Below are 15,184 nucleotides of genomic sequence, written 5' to 3' on the forward strand. Positions count from 1 at the left end.
GGTCCCCAAAAAGTAGCTACTAGACTTTAACTCAGGTAAGTGCAAATTAATGTTGAGGCAACATGAAAGCAGACGCAAAGTATCAAGAATCGAACATAGAAAAGTCCTGAAGAGTTGATATAACATCGAACCTGTCACTCGAGGACCACATCGAACCTGTCTCTCGAGGACCACATCAAACATGTCACTCGAGGCCCACATCAAACCTGTCACTCGAAGCCCACATCAAACCTGTCACTCGAGGCCCACATCAAACCTGTCACTCGAGGCCCACATCAAACCTGTCACTCGAAGCCCACATCAAACCTGTCACTCGAGGCCCACATCAAACCTGTCACTCGAGGCCCACATCAAACCTGTCACTCGAGGACCACATCAAACCTGTCACTCGAGGCCCACATCAAACGAATATCATTAGCTGCACATGCAAGACTGACCAACATAAAAACTTCCATCAGAAACCAAAATACAGATTGATTTAGGACCCTGCATACCACATACCTGCATACCACATACCTGCATACCACATACCTGCATACCACATACCTGCATACCACATACCTGCATTCTACATATAGATATCCAAGAGTACTGTTGATAGGCCAGAGTACTGTTGATAGCCCAGAGTACTGTTGATAGGCCAGAGTACTGTTGATAGCCCAGAGTACTGTTCATAGCCCAGAGTACTTTTGATAGGCCAGAGTACTGTTGTTAGGCCGAAGTACTGCTGATAGCCCAGAGTACTGTTGATAGCCCAGAGTACTTTTGATAGCCCAGAGTACTTTTGATAGGCCAGAGTACTGTTGTTAGGCCGAAGTACTGTTGATAGGTCAGAGTACTGTTGTTAGGCCGAAGTACTGTAGATAGGTCAGAGTACTGTTGTTAGGCCGAAGTACTGTTGACAGGCCAGAGTACTATTGTTACGCCAGATTACTGTATCTAGTACACAAGGCAACCATGAATTATCCCCACCGTCTCATAAGCGTCAAATTTGAAGTGGTTTTGTCTAACCAAAAGCTATAGACGACAGGGTCAAACGTCCACCACTGAGGATCAATATTATGGAACTTATACTTTCATAAAGTACTTTGAATATGACGCTGTGATCTATAACGTATATATTGATGTGCGTTAAGTGTGAGGACAGGAGTCTTTATCACACGACTCAGTATAGTGATGATGTTCATTAAGAACCTTGTGGTGTTTAGTAATGACCTGGTGGTGTTCAGTGATGACCTGGTGGTGTTCAGTGATGACCTGGTGGTGTTCAGTGTGTTCAGTGACCTGGAGGTGAAAAACATCTTTTTTTTTTTTAGTTACACTCAAAAACTTCTTGGGACATATAGACCCCTTAAAACATTACATCCAGTACAAGGTGATGGGAAATTCCCTGAGAAACAAGATTGTAGAACATCCGGAGAGACGAACACTAGCTAAGGTTTAACAACAACAAATATTGCCTCACAAACTTTATATAATTCTATGACTGAGAGACAGAGATCAGATGAGACAAAATTCAGATCTAGACAAATAATCTCCCAGAAGGAATGTACTATTTTCTCTCGATGTTTGCTGATGATGCAACAATTATAGAGAGGAAACATATAGTGGAGAAGTATAATAAGCTACAAGATGACCTGGAAAAATTTAAAAAACGCGGTCCCTAAAAAGTGGCTACTAGACTTTAACTAAGGCAAGTGTAAATTAATGTTGAGGCAACATGAAACCAGACGCAAAGTATCAAGAATCGAACATAGAAAAGTCCTGAAGAGTTGATATAACATCGAACCTGTCACTCGAGGACCACATCGAACCTGTCTCTCGAGGACCACATCAAACATGTCACTCGAGGCCCACATCAAACCTGTCACTCGAGGCCCACATCAAACCTGTCACTCGAGGCCCACATCAAACCTGTCACTCGAGGCCCACATCAAACCTGTCACTCGAGGCCCACATCAAACCTGTCACTCGAGGACCACATCAAACCTGTCACTCGAGGCCCACATCAAACCTGTCACTCGAGGCCCACATCAAACCTGTCACTCGAGGCCCACATCAAACCTGTCACTCGAGGCCCACATCAAACCTGTCACTCGAGGCCCACATCAAACGAATATCATTAGCAGCACATGCAAGACTGACCAACATAAAAACTTCCATCAGAAACCAAAATACAGATTGATTTAGGACCCTGCATACCACATACCTGCATACCACATACCTGCATTCTACATATACATCAAACCAGTCAGGTTTGGAATATGTGGCGAGAGCATCTAGCGGTTATTTTGTTAAACACACATTAAAAAAAAAGAAACTCCAGAGGGATACCGATAGACAAGTCGAAGAGTTGAGAGAAATGAATTATGAGGACAAAATAGAAGACTTAATCTATGTCACTGGAAAGACAGAAAAGTTAGGTAAGATATTTTTACAATAAATGTCTCATTGACAGTGACAAGGTGGAGACAAGGACATATACTTGGAATTGATGCTACACAAACACAGGGGACACAGCTCGAAACCAAGTACCCAAATATGAAAGACAAACAATTGAAAGAATTATTCATTGTCAGAAACATTAAACAAAAGGAATGGATTAGAAAGTAAAATAGTGAATGCGAACTCTATTCGCTGCTTCAAATGTATATACAACATATGAGAGGTAAGACAAATTAGTTGAAACTTAATAAGGGAACACACAATTAGGTGAGTACACATATACACTCACACAAACACACGGGGCCCTACGAGGCAGTGGGGGGTTTCGCGGCTGAGTGGATAGATCTAAGGGGGGTTGTAGTCCTAAGGGCCCGGGTTCGATCCCCGGTGGAGGCGGAAACAAATGGGCAAAGTTTCATTCACCCTGATGGCCTGTTCATCTATCAGTAAATAGGTACCTGGGAGTTAGACAGCTTATACGGGTCGCTTCCTGGGGATATGTGTGCGTGTGTTTGAGAGAAAAATATATGTAGTAGATATAAATGAGAAAAAAAGATTGGTCAGAGAGGCGGGGGTCCAAGAGCTAATAGCTCGACACTGCAAGCACAAATAGTAAACACACACACACACACACACACACACACACACACACACACACACACACACACACACACACACACACACACACACACACACACACACACACACACACACACACACACACACACACACACACACACACACACACACACACACACACACACACTCAAGAACTGTGAAGAATTCAACAAGAGATTCCAGGAGGTCCTTAAAATAGAACATGGAGAAGCCCCTGCACTAAATGAGGAGGAGGCAAACCAAGCAACCTTGGAGGAATTTGACCTCACCAGTGATGAGGTCAAAAGGTGTCTGTTGGAGCTAGATGTGACAAAGGCTGTAGAGCCTGACAGAATCTCACCATGGATACTAAAGGAAAGTGCAGAAGCACTAAGTGTGCCACTCTCTATGGTGTATAACAGGTCACTGGAAACAGGAGACCTACCAGAAAGTTAGAAGACAACTAACGTAATCCCACTTATGTCAGACCAATCCTGGAATATGCAGCTCCAGCCTATAGTCCATACCTAGTTAAACAAAAGACAAAGTTAGAGAAGATTCACTGCTCCGTGGGACCCCGTGTGTTTGTGTGTCTGTATATGTGTACTCACCTAATTGTGCGTTCCCTTATTAAGATTCAACTCACTCGTCTTGCCTCTCATATGATGTATATACATATGAAACAGCGAATAGAGTTCGCATACATTATTTTACTTTCTAATCCATTCCTTTTGTTTACTGTTTCTGACAAAGAACAATTCTTTCAATTGTTTGTCTTTCTTATTTCGGTACTTAGTTTCGAGCTGTGTTCCATGTGTTTGAGTAGCGCCCAATTCCAAGTATGTCCTTGTCTCTACCTTGTCACTATATTGTAAAAATATCTTACCTAACTTTTCTGTCTTTTCAGTGCAACCCGTTCTCGCACTTGCTTATAGTCAATATTGGCTAATTTAATAAGTGCACATGCGACATACTAATTGATTTTGAATATTTTAGTTTACCTTCAAAAGCTTCATAGAAAACACCGACCTCACCTAACCTTCTTAGTATGTTAAGATAAGCATCTTATTGCTTCTTATTTACAATTATTACTTAACATATCAACGGTATAGGTTAAGTAATAATTGTAATTAAGAAGCAATAAGATGCTTATCTTAACATACTAAGAAGGTTAGGTGAGGACGGTGTTTTCTATAAAGCTTTTCAAGGTAAACTAAAATATTCACAATCAATTAGTATGTCACATATCCACTTATTGAATAAGCCAATATTGACTATAAGCAAGTGCGAGAACGGGTTGTCCAGTGACATAGATTAAGTCTGCTATTTTGTTCTCATAACTCATCTCTCTCAACTCTTCGACTTGTCTATCGGTATGCCTCTGGAGTTATTTTTTTTTAAGGCGTGTTTAACAAACTAACCGCTCCATGCTCTCGCCACATATTCCAAACCTGACTGGTTTGGTGTATATGTGGTATGCAGGTATGTGGTATGCAGGGTCCTAAATCAATCTGTATTTTTGGTTTCTGGTGGAAGTTCTTATGTTGGTCAATCTTACATGTGCAGCTAATGATATTCGTTTGATGTGGGCCTCGAGTGACAGGTTTGATGTCGGCCTCGAGTGACAGGTTTGATGTCGGCCTCGAGTGACAGGTTTAATGTTGGCCTCGAGTGACAGGTTCGATGTCATAATATAAACTCTCCAGGACTTTTCTATGTTCGATTCTTGATACTTTACGTAAATTTGTCCATTTCATTGTGTAGCTTATTATACTTCTCCACTAAATGTTTCCTCTTTATAATTGTTGCATCATCAGCAAACATCGAAAGGAAGTAGTACATTCCTTCTGGGAGATCATTTGTCTAGATCTGATCTTTGTCTCATCTGATCTCTGTCCCTCAGTCATAGAATTATATAACGTTTGTGAGGCAATATTTGTTGTTCATTAACCTGCGCTGGTATTTGTCTCACCGGATATTCTACTATCTTTTTTCTCAGGGAATTTCTCACCACCTTGTACTGGATGTAATGTTTTAAGGGGCCTATATGTCCCAAGAGGTTTTTAAGTGTACTCTGTACGTAAGTGTTTTTAAGTGAACAGTACTCTGGCCTATCAACAGTACTCTGGCTTATCAACAGTACTCTGGCCTAACAACAGTACACTGGCCTAACAGCGGCGCCCTCCGGCAGGTCCACCTTCACCACAAATAAAGAAACGGGAAATGTATCGTTTTATTATGTTTTATTTATATATATAGAAAATGCAATGTTGGAGGAGTTTTGCTTGTTCTGAACTCCGCAAGTGTTGAGTATATGTCATTAGCCAGGTGATGCCCTCAGCCAGGTGACGCCATTAGCCAGGTGACGCCATCAGCAAGGTGATGCCCTCAGCCAGGTGACGCTATTAGCCAGGTGATGCCATCAGCCAGGTGACGTCATCAGTCAGGTGACTCCATCAGCCAGGTGACGCCATCAGCCAGGTGATGCCCTCAGCCATGTGACGCCATCAGCCAGGTGACGTGAAGTTAGCGTCTGTCCCAGCCCGGAAACCGTGGCGGAAACCTGATCCCTTTTCTGATTATAGGTCTTCTATTGTTACTGATGTCTGGCGAAAAATATACCGCTGCCTGGAAAGAAAATAAATACACATGAAAAGATCAAATCCTTGAACATACTAACAGTGCATGGAGATGATAATAATAATATCAATTTAAGGTGGCTTATTACGGGTTTCGTAAAAATTGTTCAATTTGTTTATAAATTTATTTATGAAATGGTTATAGAAAGGGCTGCAACTGGTCCAAGTTTCAGCATCACAGCCTAAACAGAAAAGGAGAAAAAAAATATACAACGTATTATGCAACGAATTTTCAACATTTTCAAATAGTTTCAGGGAACACATGTGTCAACTAAAATCATTTCTATAACACTCAGATATTAAATGTAGCACATAATAAAGGATTGTAGTGACCAGTTTTATCAAAAAAGTGTTTAGTGCAATAATATAATTATTCAAAGTTACCCTTCCAAAAATATGCAATATATGATGTTTATAAATTTTAAAAAAATCAACAAATGGACTTTGGACTAAAATGTCTCAATAGGTTTGTAGAAGGACAAACTCTACATATAGGGTGTAATTTGCATGTAAATTGATTAATAAATGAAAGCTCTGAAGTACTTTGAAGGTGTAAATTACTTTCCAGAGTAAAATAAAGACCAAGTTCGGCCACCTGTAGCTGAGCTTGACTTCGACAGATTTTGTTCATAATTGGCACCCTTGCAGATAGGCATCCATTGAGCAAGGTGTGCAAGTTTCATGCAAATCCCTTGATAACAAACGAGAAAAAAAATTGGCAAAAAAAAAAAAAAAAAAAAAAAATTACATATAAATATATTGTACATACATATTACAATTATTACAAGAGTTTGTGCTTCTACAGCACATAGTAGACATTTTAGTTGACACATGTGTTCCCTGAGATTATTTGAGAATGTTGAACATTCGTTGCATAATACGTTGTGTATTTTTTTTCTCCTTTTCTGTTTAGGGTGTGATGGTGAAACTTGGACCAGTTGCAGCCCTTTCTATAACCATTTCATAAAAAATTTATAAGCAAATTGAACAACTTTTAATTTATACTGATATGCCCCCTTAATAGGCGATATTTCAACAAATTTTTAACCTAGCATCATTTGTGTTTTCCTTACAGTCCATCATTCACTCTCCTGTATAGCGGCAAACAGTATAAGATTGTAAAAGGAACTTTGGAGAGTTTATTTTTAAACTTCCTTCTCGAGTGAAGAACATTAAAAGCATAGAAAAGATTCGTGCTAGAAACATTGGGCTAACCCCCCCATGTATCATAGTCAATAATATATGTCTACAAGAAAGACACTGCAATATTACCACGCTCGGTCTGACGGCATCAACTCCACCTAAAATTTCAAAACCAGAATCGCTAGGGACCTGTCTGGCCAGCCTGGTGCCGCCTCCAGGAACACCCGGCCGCCCTACCGTCTCTGTAAGGAAGAGAGAGAGAGAGAGATGACACGTACGATCAGCTGTATCTCCTGCGGCTCGTCTGGGAGCAGGAGACATCAGTGTTACGGTGAAAAGCTAATATAAATCTACATTTACCAATATTACAATAGCAATTTTTGTAAGATTTGAAAACAGATGTATATCGTATGGGTATAACTTTTGTTGCTATATTACGGCAACATATAAGAGGACAGATGCATTAGGGTAGCTACCAGACAGAGCCGGTGAAGGAGCGCCACAGAGCAGCAACACAACCACCCACGCCAGGAAGGTCACCCAGCCAGTCATCATCCTTCACCTGTGGAATCATTTATATGAGTCAGGTAATATAAAATAATCAGAGATATTTAAGAAAATGATCTTATGTAGTGTGAGTAATAATCAGGTGAAATGCATTTATTCATCGCAGATGCCACAATGGTCAAAAGAGCCATTGCCTCGATTGTAGCAAGTTCGGAGTTCGATTCCCCGATAGTGCTAGAGGGTTGGCACCATTCCATTACTCCGTCATCATGTCCCAGCTCTTGGTCCGTCCAGGTATTACCCGACAAAGGAATGAGACGTTCACTATGTAGTCTGTGATCCTTTAATAGGGAGATGTGAGCACCTCAACCTCATAACACCTATGATGCAAGACAAAACCACGTCATCCTCACAGGACCTGTGGCGCGTCCGGCTGCACCACAGGTCTAACTCATCACACCTGTAGTGTAGTATGAGAGTGCGTCTACCTCTTAACACACATGGTGCAGGTGGCTATCTTCAGGTTATCTTCCGATGATTTCGGGGCTTTAGTGTCCCCACGGCCCGGTCCTCGACCAGGCCTCCACCCCCAGGAAGCAGCCCGTGACAGCTGACTAACTCCCATATACCTATTTACTGCTAGGTCACAGGGGCATCAGGGTTAAAGAAACTCTGTCCATTGTTTCTCACCGGCGCCCGGGAACGAACCTGGGAACACAGGATCACGGGACCAGTGTTCTGTCCGCTCAGCCGCAAGCACAATTACCACATAACACATATGGTACAGGAGCCAAGCACCTTCATCTCTTAATACTTGTGGTGCAGGACACAAGCTCGCTTACCACATAATACGTTTGGTGTGGGATGCAAGCACATTTACGACAAAATACATAAGGTACAGGACGCAAGCATGCTTACCTCGTATTACCTGTGGTGTACAACACGAGCACTTCTACTACATAGCACCTTTGGTGCAAGACGCAGGCGCGTCTACCTTATAACACCTGTGGTACTGGACGCAGGCACGTCTACCTCATAACACCTGTGGTACTGGACGCAGGCACGTCTACCTTATAACACCTGTGGTACAAGACGCAGGCACGTCTACCTCATAACACCCGTGGTACCGGACGCAGGCACGTCTACCTCATAACACCTGTGGTACTGGACGCAGGCACGCCTTCCTCATAACACCTGTGGTACAAGACGCAGGCACGTCTACCTCATAACACCTGTGGTACAGGACGCAGGCACGTCTACCCTATAACACCTGTGGTACAGGACGCAGGCACGTCTACCTTATAACACCTGTGGTACTGGACGCAGACACGTCTACCTTATAACACCTGTGGTACAGGACGCAGGCACGTCTACCTCATAACACCTGTGGTACTGGACGCAGGCACGCCTTCCTCATAACACCTGTGGTACAAGACGCAGGCACGTCTACCTCATAACACCTGTGGTACAGGACGCAGGCACGTCTACCCTATAACACCTGTGGTACAGGACGCAGGCACGTCTACCTTATAACACCTGTGGTACTGGACGCAGGCACGTCTACCTTATAACACCTGTGGTACAGGACGCAGGACACCTGTGGTACAGGACGCAGGCACGTCTACCTCATAACACCTGTGGTACCGGACGCAGGCACGCCTACCTCATAACACCTGTGGTACAAGACGCAGGCACGTCTACCTCATAACACCTGTGGTACAGGACGCAGGCACGTCTACCTTATAACACCTGTGGTACAGGACGCAGGTACGTCTACCTCATAACACCTGTGGTACAGGACGCAGGCACGTCTACCTCATAACACCCGTGGTACCGGACGCAGGCACGCCTACCTCATAACACCTGTGGTACTGGACGCAGGCACGTCTACCTTATAACACCTGTGGTACAGGACGCAGGTACGTCTACCTTATAACACCTGTGAGACTGGACGCAGGCACGTCTACCCTATAACACCTATGGTACTGGACGCAGGCACGTCTACCCTATAACACCTGTGGTACAGGACGCAGGCACGTCTACCTCATAACACCCGTGGTACCGGACGCAGGAACGCCTACCTCATAACACCTGTGGTACAGGACGCAGGCACGTCTACCCTATAACACCTGTGGTACTGGACGCAGGCACGTCTACCCTATAACACCTGTGGTGCAGGACGCTGGCACGTCTACCTCATAACACCTGTGGTACAGGACGCAGGCACGTCTACCCTATAACACCTGTGGTACAGGACGCAGGCACGTCTACCGCATACCATCTGTGGTTCAAGATGCTTGTACGTCTACCACATCAAGGCTGTGTTGCAGGATGCAAGCACCAATAACATTACAACCTCTCCTCTCAACTATTACTCATTCTCATTCCGTTCGTTATGGTCCTCAACGTACAAATTACAAAGTACTATGAAAAGTTGTTAGCACACAACTATCCCCATCTTCTATGCATCGGCAGGAGAGGTTAGGTGGGGGGCATGGGTGCATTCGTTACTGGTTAGGTTAACACTTTATATATAAAACTTTGTGTTCAAGTAAGAGACCCGGGCAGACCACGAGCCACTTGCCCAGTGTCGTCCAACACCGCGAAAAGTTAATTTCTTAAGGTGAGGCCACGAGTGGTCGTGGCGGCCCCCGGAGCGTGGACGTCGTGCTCCAGGGAAGCCTAGCGAGGAGCATCCACTTTGTGGTATGCTCTTAACACTGGCACACCGCCCTACTGACCAGCCACTAAAAAGGAAAAATAGTGCTACTAAAAAGGAAAATATGTATGCACGAAGGTTTTAAAAAGTTAAGTTTACCTTTTATCGTTGGTAGTCAAGTTTTGATGCCACACTTTGGTCTGTGTGTGTGGGGAGCGACCTGCCGGCTTCACTGGCGTCTCTAACTGTACTGTGCTCGCTGGTCTTGCGCTTAAATGTCTTACCGTGGACGTCAGTAGGTGGAAAAACTCGTTTCACTACTTGAGTCTCGAGCTTTCATTTGTTACTACCGGCAAGAATTTTCCTGTTTTCTAAGATCTTGTCTGGTGCTTATATTCACTCACCCGACTTTCTTTTGTTTTCTCTCCCGTAATGTAAGCAATATGGAGGTGCGCGATCATCGTTTCCTATCAACGTTTATTTTTGTTTGTGGTTCACAGAGCCGCTCAGTTTTCTGGTGTTCCTTCATCCTCTGTTCGTTTGCTGGTTCACTCTCACCACCCGCGGGCATTATTACCTCGTCCTACAGTGTGACTTACAGATTACCACAACTTCATTGAAATGAAACGATCTATGAATCTTTTTCTTACTATCTTCCATTTGTTTTCTTCCATCTCGTCTTCGTTTTACCCCGTACAAAAGGTTGAGTACAGATATTGGTACAAAATTGTACATTGTTACAATAAAAAAATATATTTTTGTAACAAGGCATTTTAGAGCAGTGAACAGTGGAATAGGCCAACAATTTAATATTCGACCCGGCCAGGCCAGGACGGCATGTTTTGGTCCCTTTTCGTACCTCCTGATGCCCCCCCCCCCCATTCATGTAAGAGCAATAGGTACACCAGGGAGTTAGCCAGCTGTTGTGGGTTGCATCTTGGGGACTACCTGTCGCTGGGTTGGACGACTTCCAAGAGGCTAACAAGATTTCTGTCGCCGACTTTGCGATACTAATCCAATTATATGATGTAAATTCAGAACCGAAAACTGTCCCATAATATTCATGTGAGTTCATTCTTAAGTACATTTTAGACTATAAAAATTCGCGAAATTGTGCTTCTAACTAAAAGTCAAAGATTGTACTTTCAATGTGTCGTATGGATTGGTTATCCTCTGGTTCTACCTGTAACGGTCTTGAAGACTAGTTATCCTCAGGTTCTACCTGTAACTGTCTTGAAGACTGGTTATCCTCGGGTTCTTCCTGTAACTGTCTTGAAGACTGGTTATCCTCGGGTTCTTCCTGTAACTGGAGAAATGACATATTTCTCTTTATTTCTCTCTAGAAGCGAGGGCCGACTGTTATTTTTGGATTGTCAGAAACCCTTCGACATAGACTTCTGCACCAGTTACACATGTGACTGGTGCCGTGTCTCCCCCACCAACACACACAGCTGTATCTCCCCCACCAACACACACAGCTGTGTCTCCCCCACCAACACACACAGCTGTGTCTCCCCCACCAACACACACAGCTGTGTCTCCTCCACCAACACACACACCTGTGTCTCCCCCACCAACACACACAGCTGTGTTTCCCCCACCAACACACACACCTGTGTCTCCCCCACCAACACACACACCTGTGTCTCCCCCACCAACACACACACCTGTGTCTCCCCCACCAACACACACAGCTGTGTCTCCCCCACCAACACACTCAGCTGTGTCTCCCCCACCAACACACACACCTGTGTCTCCCCCACCAACACACACAGCTGTGTCTCCCCCACCTTCACACACAGCTGTGTCTCCCCCATCAACACACTCAGCTGTGTCTCCCCCACCAACACACACAGCTGTGTCTCCCCCACCAACACACACAGCTGTGTCTCCCCCACCAACACACACAGCTGTGTCTCCCCCACCAACACACACACAGCTCTGTCTCCCCCACCAACACACACAGCTGTGTCTCCCCCACCAACACAAACAGCTGTGTCTCCCCTCATCATCATCACCATAAAAGTCTATCTTTAATATTGTCATAAATACAAGTAATGTTTTGCACTTAAAGGATATGAAAATAAAACGACAATAGATGTTGTATAATGATATTGTTCATAATATTAATAATAACTAATTTTGGATCTTTGTCCACGTTGTATTTAAAATCTGTTGGACAAAATGTAAGTTAGATCTACGCAACTTATGATGTGATGTGGAGTTAGGGCTTAGGCCTAAGCCAGGGGCCCAAAGTTGCTTGGGGGTCATCCACTGCCTGGGGTCTTGAGTATTCCTCCCTGAAACATTAAGGGTAATCACACACACACACACAGTTTGTAATATTCGTACGACATGTCAAGAAATATTGTAGGTAAATATTGATTCCTCTTGCTATTCCCCCTCCCCCTTCTGTCAGCTGCCCTAAAGCTTCTGTCAGCCATGTCAGCTGACTCCTGCTGCCCCCAAGCTTCTGTCAGCTGATTCCTGCTGCTCCCAACCTTTTGTCAATCCGGTCAGCTGCCATAACCGGCTGGCACTCCTTGCATACCTCACTCGTCTCTCTATCAGATGTGTTCATCATCATCTTTTGCACTGAGGCGTCCGCGTCCAGGTTGTCCACCAAACTGGGCTTGTCTCGCCAGCCTGACGCCGCCTTCAAGAGCAGCCGGGCTCCCGAAGCTCTCGTAAGTGACGACAGAGGTGAGAAACACAACATGGGAGCTACTCATGTCAGTAGACATGAGTGATAATGGCTTGGTTATCTGCGAAAGAAGTAGTGAGAAGTTGTTAAACGAATCGAAAATGATAAATTCATTGAGTCCCCCCCCCCCCATGGACTCGCGAAATATTTATTGAGGGTCCTTAGAGAATGGAAAAATTAAACTTGTCAACTCTGGTTTTGGAGGATATGTAGTTTGAGAGCGAATAGAGTACAGTGTTCGTGGAGGACTGAGGATGTTTAACTTATTTTAAGATGGATAGTTCATCTTGTTCGAACTATCGGACGATGACGTTAGTTTGACGTCAACTGTGGGAAATTGTTTAAATCAATAATAATAATAACAAAGTTTTTGGTATAAATCTTAAAAAATCAGAGATGCATAAAGTGTGGAAAGAAGCTCCATGCTGTATCAAGAACTCCATGCTCTGTCATGAGCTACATGCTGTGTCATGAGCTCCATGCTGTGTCATGAGCTACATGCTGTGTCATGAGCTCCATGCTGTGTCATGAGCTACATGCTGTGTCATGAGCTCCATGCTGTGTCATGAGCTACATGCTGTGTCATGAGCTCCATGCTGTGTCATGAGCTCCATGCTGTGTCATGAGCTACATGCTGTGTCATGAGCTCCATGCTGTATCATGAGCTACATGCTGTGTCATGAGCTCCATGCTGTGTCAAGAACTCCATGCTGTGTCAAGAACTCCATGCTGTGTCAAGAGCTCACAGCGGCAGCTCAGGACGTTCATGTGAATAAAGATATGGTTGCCAGAAGAGAGGTCTGCACTAACACCTGGCGAAAGGCACTTGAGAGTACTATATATATATATATATATATATATATATATATATATATATATATATATATATATATATATCACTGAAAACTCACACCCCAGAAGTGACTCGAACCCATACTCCCAGAAGCAACGCAACTGGTATGTACAAGACGCCTTAATCCACTTGACCATCACGACCGGACATAATGAGGTGATAGCCGAGGCTATATGAACCACCCCACCGCCGGCACTCGGATAGTTATCTTGGGCATAGCATTTTACCAAATCACCTCATTCTTTGGGGCACACGTGAGGAACACAAATGCGAACAAGCCTGAATGGTCCCCAGGACATATGCAACTGAAAACTCACACCCCAGAAGTGACTCGAACCCATACTCCCAGAAGCAACGCAACTGGTATGTACAAGACGCCTTAATCCACTTGACCATCACGACCGGACATAATGAGGTGATAGCCGAGGCTATATGAACCACCCCACCGCCGGCACTCGGATAGTTATCTTGGGCATAGCATTTTACCAATGAATGAGGTATATATATATATATATATATATATATATATATATATATATATATATATATATATATATATATATATATATATATATATATATATATATATATATATATATATATATATATATATATATATATATATATATATGTGTGTGTGTGTGTGTGTGTGTGTGTGTGACAGGAGTATAAAACAGATGTCGATATACTACGGCAACATATAAGAGGACAGAGGCATTAGGGTAGCTACCAGACAGAGCCGGTGAGGGAGCGCCACAGCACAGCAACACAACCACCCACGCCAGGAAGGTCACCCAGCCAGCCATCATCCTTCACCTGTGGAATCAATTTCGCATTCCCGTAGAGTGTCTTGTTGGGAAGCTTAGTGCTCTCCCTTACCACAGCTCATATTGAATGTGGGCACAGAGCGCTCCCTTCCCACAGTTCACCTTACGCTTGACTCTAATATGTGAAGAGCTTAGTCATGTTTAGTTCAGGGCTTTAACTACAGAATTCAAGAATGTTAAAAATAACTGCAGCTCTTACTTTTACTCATAACTCTTTTAACGAAGGATACACATAGACAGAAAATTATAAACATACAAATCTCGCCGTTTGGCCACATTTGTCAGTGATGTATGCTTAGAAAAGAACTTGTTCTTCATTCGTTAAGTTGCAAACCTGATAAGTTACGCATCTCTGAGTCCCTAGCGATGACAACACATTCGCTTCTGTTCAGTAATTCACTAAGATGGCTGATATATTCAACTTTGTCACATAGAAGCATCATTAAGCAGACAGCTGAAGTGACCGGCGAGTACTGCACTACCGTGGCTACAAAATATGAGACTAGAACTCATTATCTAATATGCAGTGACTTTGAATGAATAAAATATAAGCAAATTTTGACAATATATTAGTTAGTCCTAGTTTCCCCAGGAGCCGAGAGTATGAGGCTCATGCGCACTGGAAACTATTCTTACCACAGAAAACGATATCTGTGTTGAGTCTAGGGGCGTCAATCTTATCAGAACGATATCTGTTTTCATGTTAAATATTCAGTTTATGGACGCCTCACTGACTCCATTTGTCCTAATTATGTCCCAGATTTTTGGACGGCAAATTACGAACAACTGCGGCAGGAGCTGAAACAGACC

At 43.6% G+C, this 15,184-nt stretch overlaps 1 long non-coding RNA gene across 1 annotated transcript; it reads right to left on the reverse strand.

Annotated features, from left to right (window-relative positions):
• Positions 1 to 5,268: 5,268 nt before the first annotated feature.
• Positions 5,269 to 10,305, reverse strand: LOC138372742 (uncharacterized). The gene is made up of 4 exons (XR_011230919.1): positions 10,150 to 10,305; positions 7,301 to 7,386; positions 6,954 to 7,066; positions 5,269 to 5,670 (listed from the first exon to the last, which is right to left on the reverse strand). It is a non-coding gene; the product is annotated as an uncharacterized lncRNA (long non-coding RNA).
• Between the last annotated feature and the right edge of the window lie 4,879 nt (positions 10,306 to 15,184).

Source organism: Procambarus clarkii, chromosome 39 (assembly GCF_040958095.1).
Source record: "Procambarus clarkii isolate CNS0578487 chromosome 39, FALCON_Pclarkii_2.0, whole genome shotgun sequence".
Lineage (NCBI taxonomy): Eukaryota > Metazoa > Arthropoda > Malacostraca > Decapoda > Cambaridae > Procambarus > Procambarus clarkii.